Source organism: Lissotriton helveticus, chromosome 1_2 (genome assembly GCF_964261635.1).
Source record: "Lissotriton helveticus chromosome 1_2, aLisHel1.1, whole genome shotgun sequence".
NCBI classification, from domain to species: Eukaryota; Metazoa; Chordata; class Amphibia; order Caudata; family Salamandridae; genus Lissotriton; species Lissotriton helveticus.
Genome location: NC_136058.1, coordinates 324,463,259 through 324,481,577, shown reverse-complemented (window position 1 = coordinate 324,481,577; position 18,319 = coordinate 324,463,259). Strand labels below are relative to the sequence as shown.

The following is an 18,319-nucleotide window of genomic DNA, read 5'->3' as shown; positions in this document are numbered from 1 at the left end:
AGAAGTAGTCCTTAATATTATTTATTAAAGGAAAACTGGATCAGTTAAAAAACAGATTTATTTGTTTCATTGTTATTTTATTTGAATAGGCAGTGGTACCTAGGACCAATGCCTCTACATACAATGATTGTTTTGAAACATTCTTAAAGGGGTAGAGGTTTTTACGGGACACCTTATCATTTGAGGATTGGTTACCACAATCACGGAGATGGTGATGAAGTATGATTGTTTTGGCCAAATTATGGTGGAAAAACATTTCTACGTACCACTACAATTCGGTATTTGGAAGGTACACCCAAACACCCCTTTCGAATACCTTCCATTTAATAGAAAAGCCATTTTGCGTTTGCAAATGGCCTGATTCTTCAGACCAGCCTTCTTGCAACTGCAATGATAGTTCGTACATCTTGCACGTAGGCAGAGCTTTTAAGGAGAAATTAAATAGTTCCTACGTTGCACAAAAATGAAGTGCTTCAAACAAACACATACTTTGCATGCACAGAGAAGAGGTGGAATATATGTAAGACTGAAGACACAGGTGAAATGAGAAATAGATTGACTGCTTCGCTGCCAAGTTTTATACGCCATTTCTTCAGTGCAATACAAGAAAGCACCAAACAGTATAACAAAGTTGTCAATTGGTTTCATAGTCCATTCCCTTTGTTTAGTGCTGTGAAAGGAAGAGCCGAATTCCAAAATTGATCAATGATGTTTCAGAAATTTCCCAAAGGGAATACCAAGCCGAGTGTTAAAAACTGCATTTACTCACAGGTTTTGAGCAGGAAACACTGAAATGCTATTAAAGTGCAATATCCAAGGGAACACTGACTCTGTCAAAGATGATCCAAATGGAATTGATGAAAAGTACCAATTACAAACAACAGAATCAAAATAGGGTGAGGGGACACCCGGATTTGAACCAGGGACCTCTTGATCTGCAGTCAAATGCTCTACCACTGAGCTATATCCCCAGTTTTTCAGTAAAATCAGAATGACAAAATATCAGTACATCATGAAAGAGTGTGAGGATCATACTAAGTTGTGCCAGAAAGTACAACCTTGAAACTGTGGAACAGGAGAAGTAGTCCTTAATATTATTTATTAAAGGAAAACTGGATCATTTAAAAAACAGATATTTGTTTAATTGTTATTTTATTTGAATAGGCAGTCGTACATTGGACCCATGCCTCTACATACAATGATTGTTTTGAAACATTCTTAAAGGGGAAGAGGTTTTTACGGGACAACTTATCATTTGAGGATTGGTTACCACAATCACTGAGATGGTGATGAAGTATGATTGTTTTGGGCCAAATTATGGTGGAAAAACATTTGTACGTACCACTACAATTCGGTATTTGGAAGGTACACCCAAACACCCCTTTCGAATACCTTCCATTTAATACATCAGAAAAAGCCACTTTGCGTTTGCAAATAGCCTGATTCTTCAGACCAGCCTTCTTGCAACTGCAAAGATAGTTCGTACATCTTGCACGTAGGCAGAGCTTTTAAGGAGAAATTAAATAGTTCCTAGGTTGCACAAAAAGTGAAGTGCTTCAAACAAACACATACTTTGCATGCACAGAGAAGAGGTGGAATATATGTAAGACTGAAGACAAAGGTGAAATGAGAAATAGATTGACTGCTTCGCTGCCAAGTTTTATACGCCATTTCTTCAGTGCAATACAAGAAAGCACCAAACAGTATAACAAAGTTGTCAATTGGTTTCATAGTCCATTCCCTTTGTTTAGTGCTGTGAAAGGAAGAGCCGAATTCCAAAATTGATCAATGATGTTTCAGAAATTTCCCAAAGGGAATACCAAGCAGAGTGTTAAAAACTGCATTTACTCACAGGCTTTGAGCAGGAAACACTGAAATGCTATTAAAGTGCAATATCCAAGGGAACACTGACTCTGTCAAAGATGATCCAAATGGAATTGATGAAAAGTACCAATTACAAACAACAGAATCAAAATAGGGTGAGGGGACACCCGGATTTGAACCAGGGACCTCTTGATCTGCAGTCAAATGCTCTACCACTGAGCTATATCCCCAGCTTTTCAGTAAAATCAGAATGACATAATATCAGTACATCATGAAAGAGTGTGAGGATCATACTAAGTTGTGCCAGAAGTACAACCTTGAAACTGTGGAACAGGAGAAATAGTCCTTGATATTATTTATTAAAGGAAAACTGGATCATTTAAAAACAGATTTATTTGTTTCATTGTTATTTTATTTGAATAGGCAGTGGTACATAGGACCAATGCCTCTACATACAATGATTGTTTTGACACATTCTTAAAGGGGAAGAGGTTTTTACGGGACACCTTATCATTTGAGGATTGGTTACCACAATCACGGAGATGGTGATGAAGTATGATTGTTTTGGCCAAATTATGGTGGAAAAACATTTCTACGTACCACTACAATTCGGTATTTGAAAGGTACACCCAAACACCCCTTTCGAATACCTTCCATTTAATACATCAGAAAAAGCCATTTTGCGTTTGCAAATGGCCTGATTCTTCAGACCAGCCTTCTTGCAACTGCAATGATAGTTCGTACATCTTGCAAGTAGGCAGAGCTTTTGAGGAGAAATTAAATAGTTCCTATGTTGCACAAAAATGAAGTGCTTCAAACAAACACATACTTTGCATGCACAGAGAAGAGGTGAAATATATGTAAGACTGAAGACAGAGGTGAAATGAGAAATAGATTGACTGCTTACCTGCCAAGTTTTATACGCCATTTCTTCAGTGCAATACAAGAAAGCACCAAATAGTATAACAAAGTTGTCAATTGGTTTCATAGTCCATTCCCTTTTTTTAGTGCTGTGAAAGGAAGAGCCGAATTAAAAAATTGATCAATGATGTTACAGAAATTTCCCAAAGGGAATACCAAGCCGAGTGTTAAAAACTGCATTTACTCACAGGTTTTGAGCAGGAAACACTGAAATGCTATTAAAGTGCAATATCCAAGGGAACACTGACTCTGTCAAAGATGATCCAAATGGTATTGATGAAAAGTCCCAATTACAAACAACAGAATCAAAATAGGGTGAGGGGACACCCGGATTTGAACCAGGGACCTCTTGATCTGCAGTCAAATGCTCTACCATTGAGCTATATCCCCAGCTTTTCAGTAAAATCAGAATGACAAAATATCAGTACATCATGAAAGAGTGTGCGGATCATACTAAGTTGTTCAGGAAAGTACAACCTTGAAACTGTGGAACAGGAGAAGTAGTCCTTAATATTATTTATTAAAGGAAAACTGGATCATTTAAAAAACAGATATTTGTTTCATTGTTATTTTATTTGAATAGGCAGTCGTACATTGGACCAATGCCTCTACATACAATGATTGTTTTGAAACATTCTTAAAGGGGAAGAGGTTTTTACGGGACAACTTATCATTTGAGGATTGGTTACCACAATCACTGAGATGGTGATGACGTATGATTGTTTTGGGCCAAATTATGGTGGAAAAACATTTGTACGTACCACTACAATTTGGTATTTGGAAGGTACACCCAAACACCCCTTTCGAATACCTTCCATTTAATACATCAGAAAAAGCCACTTTGCGTTTGCAAATAGCCTGATTCTTCAGACCAGCCTTCTTGCAACTGCAAAGATAGTTCGTACATCTTGCACGTAGGCAGAGCTTTTAAGGAGAAATTAAATAGTTCCTAGGTTGCACAAAAAGTGAAGTGCTTCAAACAAACACATACTTTGCATGCACAGAGAAGAGGTGGAATATATGTAAGACTGAAGACAAAGGTGAAATGAGAAATAGATTGACTGCTTCACTGCCAAGTTTTATACGCCATTTCTTCAGTGCAATACAAGAAAGCACCAAACAGTATAACAAAGTTGTCAATTGGTTTCATAGTCCATTCCCTTTGTTTAGTGCTGTGAAAGGAAGAGCCGAATTCCAAAATTGATCAATGTTTCAGAAATTTCCCAAAGGGAATACCAAGCCGAGTGTTAAAAACTGCATTTACTCACAGGCTTTGAGCAGGAAACACTGAAATGCTATTAAAGTGCAATATCCAAGGGAACACTGACTCAGTCAAAGATGATCCAAATGGAATTGATGAAAAGTCCCAATTACAAACAACAGAATCAAAATAGGTTGAGGGGACACCCGAATTTCAACCAGGGACCTCTTGATCTGCAGTCAAATGCTCTACCACTGAGCTATATCGCCAGCTTTTCAGTAAAATAAGAATGATAAAATATCAGTACAACATGAAAGAGTGTGAGGATCATACTAAGTTGTGCCAGAAAGTACAACCTTGAAACTGTGGAACAGGAGAAGTAGTCCTTAATATTATTTATTAAAGGAAAACTGATCATTTAAAAACAGATTTATTTGTTTCATTGTTATTTTATTTGAATAGGCAGTGGTACATAGGACCAATGCCTCTACATACAATGATTGTTTTGAAACATTCTTAAAGGGGAAGAGGTTTTTATGGGACACCTTATCATTTGAGGATTGGTTACCACAATCACGGAGATGGTGATGAAGTATGATTGTTTTGGCCAAATTATGGTTGAAAAACATTTCTACGTACCACTACAATTCGGTATTTGGAACGTACACCCAAACACCCCTTTCGAATTCCTTTCATTTAATACATCAGAAAATGCCATTTTGCGTTTGCAAATGGCCTGATTCTTCAGACCAGCCTTCTTGCAACTGCAGTGATAGTTCGTACATCTTGCAAGTAGGCAGAGCTTTTAAGGAGAAATTAAATAGTTCCTACGTTGCACAAAAATGAAGTGCTTCAAACAAACACATACTTTGCATGCACAGAGAAGAGGTGAAATATATGTAAGACTGAAGACAGAGGTGAAATGAGAAATAGATTGACTGCTTCGCTGCCAAGTTTTATACGCCATTTCTTCAGTGCAATACAAGAAAGCACCAAACAGTATAACAAAGTTGTCAATTGGTTTCATAGTCCATTCCCTTTGTTTAGTGCTGTGAAAGGAAGAGACGAATTCCAAAATTGATCAATGATGTTTCAGAAATTTCCCAAAGGGAATACCAAGTCGAGTGTTAAAAACTGCATTTACTCACAGGTTTTGAGCAGGAAACACTGAAATACTATTAAAGTGCAATATCCAAGGGAACACTGACTCTGTCAAAGATAATTCAAATGGAATTGATGAAAAGTCCAAATTACAAACAACAGAATCAAAATAGGGTAAGGAGACAACCGGATTTGAACCAGGGACCTCTTGATCTGAAGTCAAATGCTCTACCACTGAGCTATATCCCCAGCTTTTCAGTAAAATCAGAATGACAAAATATCAGTACATCATGAAAGAGTGAGAGGATCATACTGAGTTGTGCCAGAAAGTACAACCTTGAAACTGTGGAACAGGAGAAGTAGTCCGTAATAATATTTATTAAAGGAAAACTGGATCATTTAAAAAACAGATGTATTTGTTTCATTGTTATTTTATTTGAATAGGCAGTCGTACATAGGACCACTGCCTCTACATACAATGATTGTTTTGAAACATTCTTAAAGGGGTAGAGGTTTTTACGGGACACCTTATCATTTGAGGATTTGTTACCACAATCACGGAGATGGTGATGAATTATGATTGTTTTGGCCAAATTATGGTGGAAAAACATTTCTACGTACCACTACAATTCGGTATTTGGAAGGTACACCCAAACACCCCTTTCGAATACCTTCCATTTAATACATCAGAAAAAGCCATTTTGCATTTGCAAATGGCCTGATTCTTCAGACCAGCCTTCTTGCAACTGCAATGGTAGTTCGTACATCTTGGACGTAGGCAGAGCTTTTAAGGAGAAATTAAATAGTTCCGACGTTGCACAAAAATGAAGTGCTTCAAACAAACACATACTTTGCATGCACAGAGAAGAGGTGAAATATTTGTAAGACTGAAGACAGAGGTGAAATAAGAAATAGATTGACTGCTTCGCCGCCAAGTTTTATACGCCATTTCTTCAGTGCAATACAAGAAAGCACCAAACAGTATAACAAAGTTGTCAATTGGTTTCATAGTCCATTCCCTTTGTTTAGTACTGTGAAAGGAAGAGCCGAATTCCAAAATTTATCAATGATGTTTCAGAAATTACCCAAAGGGAATACCAAGCCGAGTGTTAAAAACTGCATTTCTCACAGGTTTTGAGAAGCAAACACTGTAATGCCATTAAAATGCAATATCCAAGGGAACACTGACTCTGTCAAAGATGATCCAAATGGAATTGATGGAAAGTCCCAATTACAAACAACAGAATCAAAATAGGGTGAGGGGACACCAGGATTTGAACCAGGTACCTCTTGATCTGCAGTCAAATGCTCTACCACTGAGCTATATCCCCAGCTTTACAGTAAAATTAGAATGACAAAATATCGGTACATCATGAAAGAGTGAGAGGATCATACTGAGTTGTTCCGGAAAGTACAACCTTGAAACTGTGGAACAGGAGAAGTAGTCCTTAATAATATTTGTTAAAGGAAAACTGGATCATTTAAAAAACAGATATTTGTTTCATTGTTATTTTATTTGAATAGGCAGTGGAACATAGGACCAATGCCTCTACATACGATGATTGTTTTGAAACATTCTTAAAGGGGAAGAGGTTTTTACAGGACACCTTATCATTTGAGGATTGGTTACCACAATCACTGAGATGGTGATGAAGTATGATTGTTTTGGGCCAAATTATGGTGAAAAAACATTTCTACGTACTACTACAATTCGGTATTTGGAAGGTACACCCAAACACCCCTTTCGAATACCTTCCATTTAACACATCAGAAAAAGCCATTTTGTGTTTGCAAATGGCCTGATTCTTCAGACCAGCCTTCTTGCAACTGCAATGATAGTTCGTACATCTTGCACGTAGGCAGAGCTTTTAAGGAGAAATTAAATAGTTCCTACGTTGCACAAAAATGAAGTGCTTCAAACAAACACATACTTTGCATGCACAGAGAAGAGGTGGAATATATGTAAGACTGAAGACACAGGTGAAATGAGAAATAGATTGACTGCTTCGCTGCCAAGTTTTATACGCCATTTCTTCAGTGCAATACAAGAAAGCACCAAACAGTATAACAAAGTTGTCAATTGCTTTCATAGTCCATTCCCTTTGTTTAGTGCTGTGAAAGGAAGAGCCTAATTCCAAAATTGATCAATGATGTTTCAGAAATTTCCCAAAGGGAATACCAAGCCGAGTGTTAAAAACTGCATTTACTCACAGGCTTTGAGCAGGAAACACTGAAATGCTATTAAAGTGCAATATCCAAGGGAACACTGACTCTGTCAAAGATGATCCAAATGGAATTGATGAAAAGTCCAAATTACAAACAACAGAATCAAAATAGGGTAAGGGGACAACCAGATTTGAACCAGGGACCTCTTGATCTGCAGTCAAATGCTCTACCACTGAGCTATATCCCCAGATTTTCAGTAAAATCAGAATGACAAAATATCAGTACATATTGAAAGAGTGTGAGGATCATACTAAGTTGTGCCAGAAAGTACAACCTTGAAACTGTGGAACAGGAGAAGTAGTCCTTAACATTATTTATTAAAGGAAAACTGGATCATTTAAAAAACAGATTTATTTGTTTCATTGTTATTTTATTTGAATAGGCAGTGGTACATAGGACCAATGCCTCTACATACAATGATTGTTTTGAAACATTCATAAAGGGGAAGAGGTTTTTACGGGACACCTTATCATTTGAGGATTGGTTACCACAATCACGGAGATGGTGATGGAGTATGATTGTTTTGGGCCAAATTATGGTGGAAAAACATTTCTACGTACCACTAAAATTCGGTATTTGGAAGGTACACCCAAACACCCCTTTCAAATACCTTCCATTTAATACATCAGAAAAAGCCATTTTGCGTTTACAAATGGCCTGATTCTTCAGACCAGCCTTCTTGCAACTGCAATGATAGTTCGTACATCTTGCACGTAGGCAGAGCTTTTAAGGAGAAATTAAATAGGTCCTACGTTGCACAAAAATGAAGTGCTTCAAACAAACACATACTTTGCATGCACAGAGAAGAGGTGGAATATATGTAAGACTGAAGACACAGGTGAAATGAGAAATAGATTGACTGCTTCGCTGCCAAGTTTTATACGCCATTTCTTCAGTGCAATACAAGAAAGCACCAAACAGTATAACAAAGTTGTCAATTGGTTTCATAGTCCATTCCCTTTGTTTAGTGCTGTGAAAGGAAGAGCCGAATTGCAAAATTGATCAATGATGTTTCAGAAATTTCCCAAAGGGAATACCAAGCCGAGTGTTAAAAACTGCCTTTACTCACAGGTTTTGAGCAGGAAACACTGAAATGCTATTAAAGTGCAATATCTAAGGGAACACTGACTCTGTCAAAGATGATCCAAATGGAATTGATGAAAAGTCCCAATTACAAACAACAGAATCAAAATAGGGTGAAGGGACACCCGGATTCGAACCAGGGACCTCTTGATCTGCAGTCAAATGCTCTACAACTGAGCTATATCCCCAGCTTTTCAGTAAAATCAGAATGACAAAATATCAGTACATCATGAAAGAGTGTGAGGATCATACTAAGTTGTGCCAGAAAGTACAACCTTGAAACTGTGGAACAGGAGAAGTAGTCCTTAATATTATTTATTAAAGGAAAACTGGATCATTTAAAAAACAGATATTTGTTTCATTGTTATTTTATTTGAATAGGCAGTCGTACATAGGACCAATGCCTCTACATACAATGATTGTTTTGAAACATTCTTAAAGGGGAAAAGGTTTTTACGGGACACCTTATCATTTGAGGATTGGTTACCACAATCACTGAGATGGTGATGAAGTATGATTGTTTTGGGCCAAATTATGGTGGAAAAACATTTCTACGTACCACTACAATTCGGTATTTGGAAGGTACACCCAAACACCCCTTTCGAATACCTTCCATTTAATACATCAGAAAAAGCCATTTTAAGTTTGCAAATGGCCTGATTCTTCAGACCAGCCTTCTTGCAACTGCAATGATAGTTCGTACATCTTGCAAGTAGGCAGAGCTTTTAAGGAGAAATTAAATAGTTCCTACGTTGCACAAAAATGAAGTGCTTCAAACAAACACATACTTTGCATTCACAGAGAAGAGGTGGAATATATGTAAGACTGAAGACACAGGTGAAATAAGAAATAGATTGACTGCTTCGCTGCCAAGTTTTATACGCCATTTCTTCAGTGCAATACAAGAAAGCACCAAACAGTATAACAAAGTTGTCAATTGGTTTCATAGTCCATTCCCTATGGCTGGGATGCCCGCCACCCCCTCCCAACACATTTCCCCAAGAATGGGAAGTCGGACAATAGTTGAACTTTTGGAAGGCGGGAGGGAGTCACCCTCCCGGCCGTATTTATTAAAATATGAAACAAAATTTAAAACATTAAATAAAAGTTTCATCATTATGCATTATGTACAATTTGTCATTTATTAAATTTCGATGCAGTCATGTACTTTTGGCTAACATCCTGAAAATGCATACACTCTAACTCAAATTGTACATCCTAGCATTAAGGGCCAACGGCAAGGTCTTAACCGGTGTCAGATCCCTACTACCAGACTCCCACCCTCACGGTGTGAGCGGCGCATGCGCAGAGGACTCTACCCTCATTGCCAACTGTAACTTCCCTTGTCGTGGTGGGGGCCCCCTTTGTACTCAACGCCATCTTAAGGGTCGTCCGAGTTCCCGTATGAGGTCTCTGTAGGAAGGACAGCGTGGACTCTCCCCCCATCCCCACACTCTCTATCTGCCGTCGCGGATATCCGGCCCCGGGAAATTAGTAGGAGGGGCATCTAACCGCCTCCCCCCCTGGGAGGGGCCCATGGCCATCTCCCCATAGGCACCCCATCCTTAGTGGGTGCCGCCTCCCCGTGGAAGGGGCCAATGGCCGTCTTCCCCCGGGCGCTCCCATCCATTGTGGGTGGCGCCCCACTCTAGGGACCTTGAAATTACTGCTCACCGACGATCATGACCTTACCGCCACAGACCGGATAGTTGACCGACTAGCCGGTCCCCCCGACTCCTCCTACAGGTCATGCTTCCTCAAACCCCTTAGCCATGCAACGAAGTCTCCTATGAATAAGTCATTCCCCTCCCTGGACAGGTGAACCCCATCGTTCAGATAAATTTGATCACCCCGAATACACCCATGAGGAATGTTATGCAACTGCGCAGAACGGAACAATCTACCAATTTTATTATTGACCCGTTTAACTGAATGGTTCAGTGCTGACACCGAAAGGCCCCCCTGCCACATCTTCCTAGGAATCATGTGGGACCAGGCAATCGTACACCCCGGGACTCTTTTAGCCAACCAGCTAACAGCCGACAAAATTCGTTCAAGTAACACTCGTCTACCCAGTGTCACCAAGTCGTTGCCTCCCAGGTGTACTATTACTACAGATGGCGGTGACCTATACCGCCCTAGAAGCCCCTCGAAAAATGATTCAAAGTGGTCAAAAATGAGCCCACCCTGCCCATGGAAGGCCACTCTGAACCCGTATTCCCCAGGTGCGTGAATCGCGTCACCTTCCTTGAATACGTCGCCGGCGCGCCTCACGTATGAGTGGCCCAAGACCCATACCATCCTCTCTCCAGTCGTTGGCCTCTGACCGCTGGTCTCCTGGTGCTGGGTCGACCTCAAATTCCGCCCCGCGTGGCAGGCTCGCGAAACTGTAAAGTAAACAAAAGACAGAAAACGTGAGTGCATGTCAATTGATCACTCACAACATGTGCAATCGCACATACCTCTTGAAGCAATTCGAGGACCAACGGCCCAATTGTTTCACTTCCTCAGCACTCTGACCCCTGGCTGTAGCCTCAGTAGCAGCCCCTATCCTAAAGGAGTGGGTCCCAAAATCGCACGGGTCCATGCCCGCGTCAGCGATTGACAGTGCTAGCACCCTCTGAAACTGAAAGTGGAGTGCCATCCTTGTGTCGGAGCAAACTCCCCCTCCATGCGGCCGCCCTTAGCGCCAAATAGTCTTCCACACACTTCAACGGGCAGATGGGGGACCCACGCTTGCGCTGTACGACCACACTGTTTCCCATAGCCCCCTGGTCAGTCTTGGACCTGGCTATCACGATCACCATCGAATCACCCCTTATTTGGATGTGATCCCTGCACAAGCCTCCCTCCATACCTCTCTTGTTCCTTGCGACAAGTTTGCTCACCCTCATAGCCCCATGGAATGCCAATGTGAACGCTGCCCGGAACAGAACTGCTTCGAAATGGGAGGAACACGTCTGATCCAGCTTTGCTAAAAGCAGAGACAGTCTGTCTAAGCCAATCGGGTGCCTCGTATCTTGCTTGCAACCCTCAAGGCGCTGCCAGCCGCGAAGGGCTTTTTTCACCAAAAAGGAACCTGTAGGGTCTTTTATGCCGTGTACCTGGGCCATGAATGAAATGGCCGCCCTATGCCTACTGGCCGTTGCCGCTGATCGGCCCTCTCTGTGCAGCGCTACCAAGTACCCCAGGAAGGATTCCTCCTGACCCCAGTTCTGACTCTCTATGGGACCCAAATATGTGCAATAGGAACGAAACGCTCCTTCGTATGCTTTCCTTGTCCTGGGGGCTAAACTCGCTGCCACGAGGTCTTGTAATCCGGGGCACCGATTAGCCATATTGTTTCGGGGAATGGTGCTGCCTCTAGGTCCGCTGTGGGTAGATAACCCCTGAATGCCTGCATATGTGAACGAGAGAGTGCATCAGCCGCGTGATTCAGTACACCTGGCACATGTTTCGCCCTGAACTGTACATTCAATCTCATGCAAAGCAGCACAATTTCTTTCAACAATCTCAAGATCAATTTGCAGCGTGCTGCCTGTTGGTTAATGCACTCGACAAGTCATATTATCAGACCAAAACACCACTGAGCGGTCCCTGAAGTCGTCAGACCATGTCATCAGAGCAACCCAGATGGGGAATCACTCCAGGAACCCAATGTTACCTGTGAGACCGTTGAAGTGCCATCATGTTGGCCATGTTTGTGCCGACCATCGATTACCTAAGATGGCGCCAAAACCCACGCTCCCTGCTGAGTCGGTCCATAGACCTAGTTCATCTGAAGACTCTGGCGGGGAGTTCCACACGACTCGACCGTTGAAGTCCGCCAGAAATGCCAACCAAATACGCATATCCTGGCGAACCTCCCCTGACAGTCTTGTACGGTGGTGACCCTCTTTGAGACCTACCATAGCTTGCGCGATAGAGCGCGAAAAGGGGCGGGCCATAGGCATCACCCTCAAGGCAAAATTAAGCTGACCCACTGTTTGTTGTAACTGGTGCAGGGTCACTTTCTCCCCACTCAGGCATTGCATCAAGGAAGCCCGAAACTTGACCACTTTTTCCATCGGTAATCGGAAACACCCCTCCACAGAATCGAGTTCAATTCCCAGAAACTCCAGTGAAGTAGATGGTCCAACCGTCTTACCTGGTGCCAATGGGACTCCAAATTCACTCATGAGGATGCAGAAATCATACAGCGCCTGCGCGCAGTTCGTATCACCGGCTGCCCCTAAGAACAGGAAGTCATCCAGATAATGCATAACATGTCTATGCCCGGTAGCCTCGGTGAATGCCCATTCTAAAAAACAGCTAAACATTTCAAAATACGCACAAGAAATGGAGCAACCCATGGGCATGCATTTATCCATGTAATAACTTCCCTGAAATGCAAAACCTAGCAGGCGCTGATCCTGCGGGCGCACCGGAAGCAACCGGAACGCTGATTCGATATCAGATTTCAGATTTCGCCATCAGCGCCCCAAGGCCTAGGCCGTTCAACATGGCCACGGCATCGTCGAATGATGCATACTGTACTGAACAAACTTCTGGGTCAATGGCATCATTCACCGAGGAACCCCTAGGAGCAGAAAGGTTATGTATGAGTCTAAACTCCCCTGGGTCTTTCTTCGGGACAACCCCCAACGGGGAACAGATGAACTCAGCCACCGGCGGGCGACGAAAGGGCCCAGCCACTCGCCCTAAACTGACTTCTTTTGCTATTTTCTTTTCACCATGCCTGGGTTGTGCTGTACCGATAACTGGTTTCTACAAAAGGAGTTCCCCCGAAAATCCCCCGCCGGGATGTGGAAGCCATGTAAGAATCCCTTCCTCAACACCCCAGCGGATACATGATCAGGGTATTTGTTTAACCACGGAATCATAACCATGAGATCATCGGGTGTAGGCAATCGGTCACAAAAGTCTACCTCACTCCTGCTTAGACCCGCCTTTACCCCCCGTCCCGCTAATTTTTGATCTACATGCACTTTCCGGGTGTAAGGAATTCCCACAGCCGGCACACACATGCTTAAACTTGCATGTCCCCTGCGGGCTGTTACAGTTGCCTCTATTGAAGCCCCAACAGACCCCCCCTTTTCCGCCATTCCCGCCAACTCTAGGCTGGTAGCCCCCACCTGTGCCTGCTCGAAAGGGCACACCGGGCTTTTGGCGGACCAATCCGGACCCGCTCCCGCCTGGCGAGGACGTACCTGTCGCCCCTGGCAGGAGCTGCTTGTGCCATGACACCGAGTCCAAACAATCCCAAGACAAAGAAGCATCATATTCTTTTGCTTTACGGAATTTCATGTCATAGCCTTTCCATTCTACCCCCTCATACATTGAATAGAAATCCATAATGCGATTCTGATAGCAAATCAACTCAGTCATAACCTCGGGTTTACGTTCCCCCATCACTGCGGTAAATATAGAGAAGGCCTTAACCCAGTTCGTCACTGTCTCGTCCACCCTGAACTCAGCCATCTTGGCCCGCCAGACACTCGGGTGCCACAAATCTTTCTGCGTTTTAGCGTACTCCATCTCGCGATGGTCAGTTAACAATGAAAACATGTTGACATACTTGTCTCCCCATATTAACTCTTTCGTGGCCATGGGAATGTGCTGTGCAACCTTTTCCCGCCTTGAGGGTATTGAGCCCTCCCCCGCCATCGGCAATGCGAGCTTACCCGGATCGGCCGTTGCTGCCGCCGTCTTTTCCTGACCAGCTGCTGGTACTCCAGGTGCCACCTGTGGGGGAACAAGAGGAACACTCGCCTTTGCGACATCTCTCGATTGCCGCAACTGCTTTATTAATACTCTGGCTTCTTCGGCCGGATCTCCCGGGGTCACTGTGCCCCCCCCTTTGTTTTGAGCCATGTTGTCAACTGTGCGGCCAATTCTGGGGGCATTTCATCATCCTCGGCCGAGGTGATCACCACCGGGATCGGCTGGCCTAAATCTGGTTTCTGAACCGGGTTATCAGCCGGTACGAGGGGGGCGATGGGGGGTACCTCTGGGACCGGGACCCCCCCCGAAACCGCCCTTTCTTTGACCCGCTTCCCTCTTACCCCGGGGACGACTCCCAGCAAGGCCGGGCCTATTACCTTTTTCGGCTGACCTGGGTCATTCAATGCGGCCAATTGCTTCTTCACCTCCGCTAAACCTCTACCGAGCGATTGGACTTGTCCGAGCTTTCGGTCCATACAAGCCATCCGGTTCGACAACCGGCGTAACACCCTCTCCGTCTCGGAACCCTTTCCTGCTTTCTTGCTAGGCATGGTTTCGAGTCTTCCGCCCTTGGTCGATCCACGAGGTCCTGAAATCTGTGAGCCCTCGAAACTGAAAGAGAAAAACAGGATTACCAAGTTCAAAATTGCTGCTTGTTCCGTCGAGGGCTCACGGGCAACGAGTGGGTGCAGCCTTCCGATCCGAGGAACAAGAGGACGCTCCTCTGGATTCCCGCTCCTTTATTCTTCTGCGGGAGGGCGTGTACCCGTCACCGGTACGCCTACGGGGCGTGGTCGTCTTCCGTTGAGGTGTCTAGGACAACCCCTCTTGGGCGGGGGAAGGCGCGCCACGGCTACGCCGCTTCGGGCATACCAGCCGGGCTACGCCCACCCCGCCCAAAATGGTTTCCCGGGAGGTTCGGGGCACCCATCCATACGTTCGGGGGGACCGAGTGGTCGCCCCTTTCCATTTGTTTAGTGCTGTGAAAGGAAGAGCCAAATTCAAAAATTGATCAATGATGTTTCAGAAATTTCCCAAAGGAAATAACAAGCAGAGTGTTAAAAACTGCATTTACTCACAGGTTTTGAGCAGGAAACACAGAAATGCTATTAAAGTGCAATATCCAAGGGAACACTGACTCTGTCAAAGATGATCCAAATGGAATTAATGAAAAGTCCCAATTACAAACAACAAAATCAAAATAGGGTAAGGGGACACCCGGATTTGGACCAGGGACCTCTTGATCTGCAGTCAAATGCTCTACCACTGAGCTATATCCCCAGCTTTTCAGTAAAATCATAATGACAAAATATCAGTACATCATGAAAGAGTGTGAGGATCATACTAAGTTGTGCCAGAAAGTACAACCTTGAAACTGTGGAACAGGAGAAGTAGTCCTTAATATTATTTATTAAAGGAAAACTGGATCATTTAAAAAACAGATTTATTTGTTTCATTGTTATTTTATTTGAATAGGCAGTGGTACATAGAACCAATGCCTCTACATACAATGATTGTTTTGAAACATTCTTAAAGGGGAAAAGGTTTTTACAGGACACCTTATCATTTGAGGATTGGTTACCACAATCACTGAGATGGAGATGAAGTATGATTGTTTTGGGCCAAATTATGGTGGAAAAACATTTCTATGTACCACTACAATTCGGTATTTGGAAGGTACACCCAAACACTCCTTTCGAATACCTTCCATTTAATACATCAGAAAAAGCCATTTTGCGTTTGCAAATGGCCTGATTCTTCAGACCAGCCTTCTTGCAACTGCAATGATAGTTCGTACATCTTGCACGTAGGCAGAGCTTTTAAGGAGAAATTAAATAGTTCCTACGTTGCACAAAAATGAGGTGCTTCAAACAAACACATACTTTGCATGCACAGAGAAGAGGTTGAATATATGAAAGACTGAAGACACAGGTGAAATGAGAAATAGATTGACTGCTTCGCTGCCAAGTTTTATACGCCATTTCTTCAGTGCAATACAAGAAAGCACCAAACAGTATAACAAAGTTGTCAATTGGTTTCATAGTCCATTCCCTTTGTTTAGTGCTGTGAAAGGAAGAGCCGAATTGCAAAATTGATCAATGATGTTTCAGAAATTTCCCAAAGGGAATACCAAGCCGAGTGTTAAAAACTGCATTTACTCACAGGTTTTGAGCAGGAAACACTGAAATGCTATTAAAGTGCAATATCCAAGGGAACACTGACTCTGTCAAAAATGATCCAAATGGAATTGATGAAAAGTCCCAATTACAAACAACAGAATCAAAATAGGGTGAGAGGACACCCGGATTTGAAGCAGGGACCTCTTGATCTGCAGTCAAATGCTCTACCACTGAGCTATATACCCAGCTTTTCAGTAGAATCAGAATGACAAAATATCAGTACATCATGAAAGAGTGTGAGGATCATACTAAGTTGTGCCAGAAATTACAACCTTGAAACTGTGGAACAGGAGAAGTAGTCCTTAATAGTATTTATTTAAGGAAAACTGGATCATTTAAAAAACAGATATTTGTTTCATTGTTATTTTATTTGAATAGGCAGTCTTACATAGGACCAATGCCTCTACATACAATGATTGTTTTGAAACATTCTTAAAGGGGAAGAGGTTTTTACGGGAAACCTTATCACTTGAGGATTGGTTTCCACAATCACTGAGATGGTGATGAAGTATGATTGTTTTGGGCCAAATTATGGTGGAAAAACATTTCTACGTACCACTACAATTCGGTATTTGGAAGGTACACCCAAACACCCCTTTCGAATACCTTCCATTTAATACATCAGAAAAAGCCATTTTGCGTTTGCAAATGGCCTGATTCTTCAGACCAGCCTTCTTGCAACTGCAATAATAGTTCGTACATCTTGCAAGTAGGCAGAGCTTTTAAGGAGAAATTAAATGGTTCCTACGTTGCACAAAAATGAAGTGCTTCAAACAAACATATACTTTGCATGCACAGAGAAGAGGTGGAATATATGTAAGACTGAAGACACAGGTGAAATGAGAAATAGATTGACTGCTTCGCCACAAAGTTTTATACGCCATTTCTTCAGTGCAATACAAGAAAGCACCAAACAGTATAACAAAGATGTCAATTGGTTTCATAATCCATTCCCTTTGTTTAGTGCTGTGAAAGGAAGAGCCGAATTCCAAAATTGATCAATGATGTTTCAGAAATTTCCCAAAGGGAATACCAAGCTGAGTGTTAAAAACTGCATTTACTCACAGGTTTTGAGAAGCAAACACTGTAATGCCATTAAAGTGCAATATCCAAGGGAACACTGACTCTGTCAAAAATGATCCAAATGGAATTGATGAAAAGTCCCAATTACAAACAACAGAATCAAAATAGGGTGAGAGGACACCCGGATTTGAACCAGGGACCTCTTGATCTGCAGTCAAATGCTCTACCACTGAGCTATATCCCCAGCTTTTCAATAAAATCAGAATGACTAAATATCAGTACATCATGAAAGAGTGTGAGGATAATACTAAGTTGTGCCAGAAAGTACAACCTTGAAACTGTGGAACAGGAGAAGTAGTCCTCAATATTATTTATTAAAGGAAAACTGGATCATTTAAAAAACAGATATTTGTTTCATTGTTATTTTATTTGAATAGGCAGTCGTACATAGGACCAATGCCTCTACATACATTGATTGATTTGAAACATTCTTAAAGGGGAAGAGGTTTTTACGGGACACCTTATCATTTGAGGATCGGTTACCACAATCACTGAGATGGTAATGAAGTATGATTGTTTTGGGCCATATTATGGTGGAAAAACATTTCTACGTACCACTACAATTCGGTATTTGGAAGGTACACCCAAACACCCCTTTCAAATAACTTCTATTTAATACATCAGAAAAAGCCATTTTGCGTTTGCAAATGGCCTGATTCTTCAGACCAGCCTTCTTGCAACTGCAATGATAGTTCGTACATCTTGCAAGTAGGCAGAGCTTTTAAGGAGAAATTAAATAGTTCCTACTTTGCACAACAATGAAGTGCTTCAAACAAACACATACTTTGCATGCACAGAGAAGAGGTGGAATATATGTAAGACTGAAGACACAGGTGAAATGAGAAATAGATTGACTGCTTCGCTGCCAAGTTTTATACGCCATTTCTTCAGTGCAATACAAGAAAGCACCAAACAGTATAACAAAGTTGTCAATTGGTTTCATAGTCCATTCCCTTTGTTTAGTGCTGTGAAAGGA

At 42.4% G+C, this 18,319-nt stretch overlaps 5 non-coding genes across 5 annotated transcripts; all 5 read right to left on the bottom strand.

The window, feature by feature from the left end:
• Nucleotides 1–899: 899 nt before the first annotated feature.
• Nucleotides 900–971, bottom strand: TRNAC-GCA (transfer RNA cysteine (anticodon GCA)). The gene has a single exon. It is a non-coding gene; the product is annotated as a tRNA-Cys (tRNA).
• A 1,011-nt stretch (nt 972–1,982) lies between these two features.
• Nucleotides 1,983–2,054, bottom strand: TRNAC-GCA (transfer RNA cysteine (anticodon GCA)). Its single transcript has one exon. It is a non-coding gene; the product is annotated as a tRNA-Cys (tRNA).
• A 1,009-nt stretch (nt 2,055–3,063) lies between these two features.
• Nucleotides 3,064–3,135, bottom strand: TRNAC-GCA (transfer RNA cysteine (anticodon GCA)). The gene has a single exon. It is a non-coding gene; the product is annotated as a tRNA-Cys (tRNA).
• A 12,154-nt stretch (nt 3,136–15,289) lies between these two features.
• On the bottom strand, nt 15,290–15,361 carry TRNAC-GCA (transfer RNA cysteine (anticodon GCA)). The gene has a single exon. It is a non-coding gene; the product is annotated as a tRNA-Cys (tRNA).
• A 2,094-nt stretch (nt 15,362–17,455) lies between these two features.
• Nucleotides 17,456–17,527, bottom strand: TRNAC-GCA (transfer RNA cysteine (anticodon GCA)). Its single transcript has one exon. It is a non-coding gene; the product is annotated as a tRNA-Cys (tRNA).
• Nucleotides 17,528–18,319: the final 792 nt, after the last annotated feature.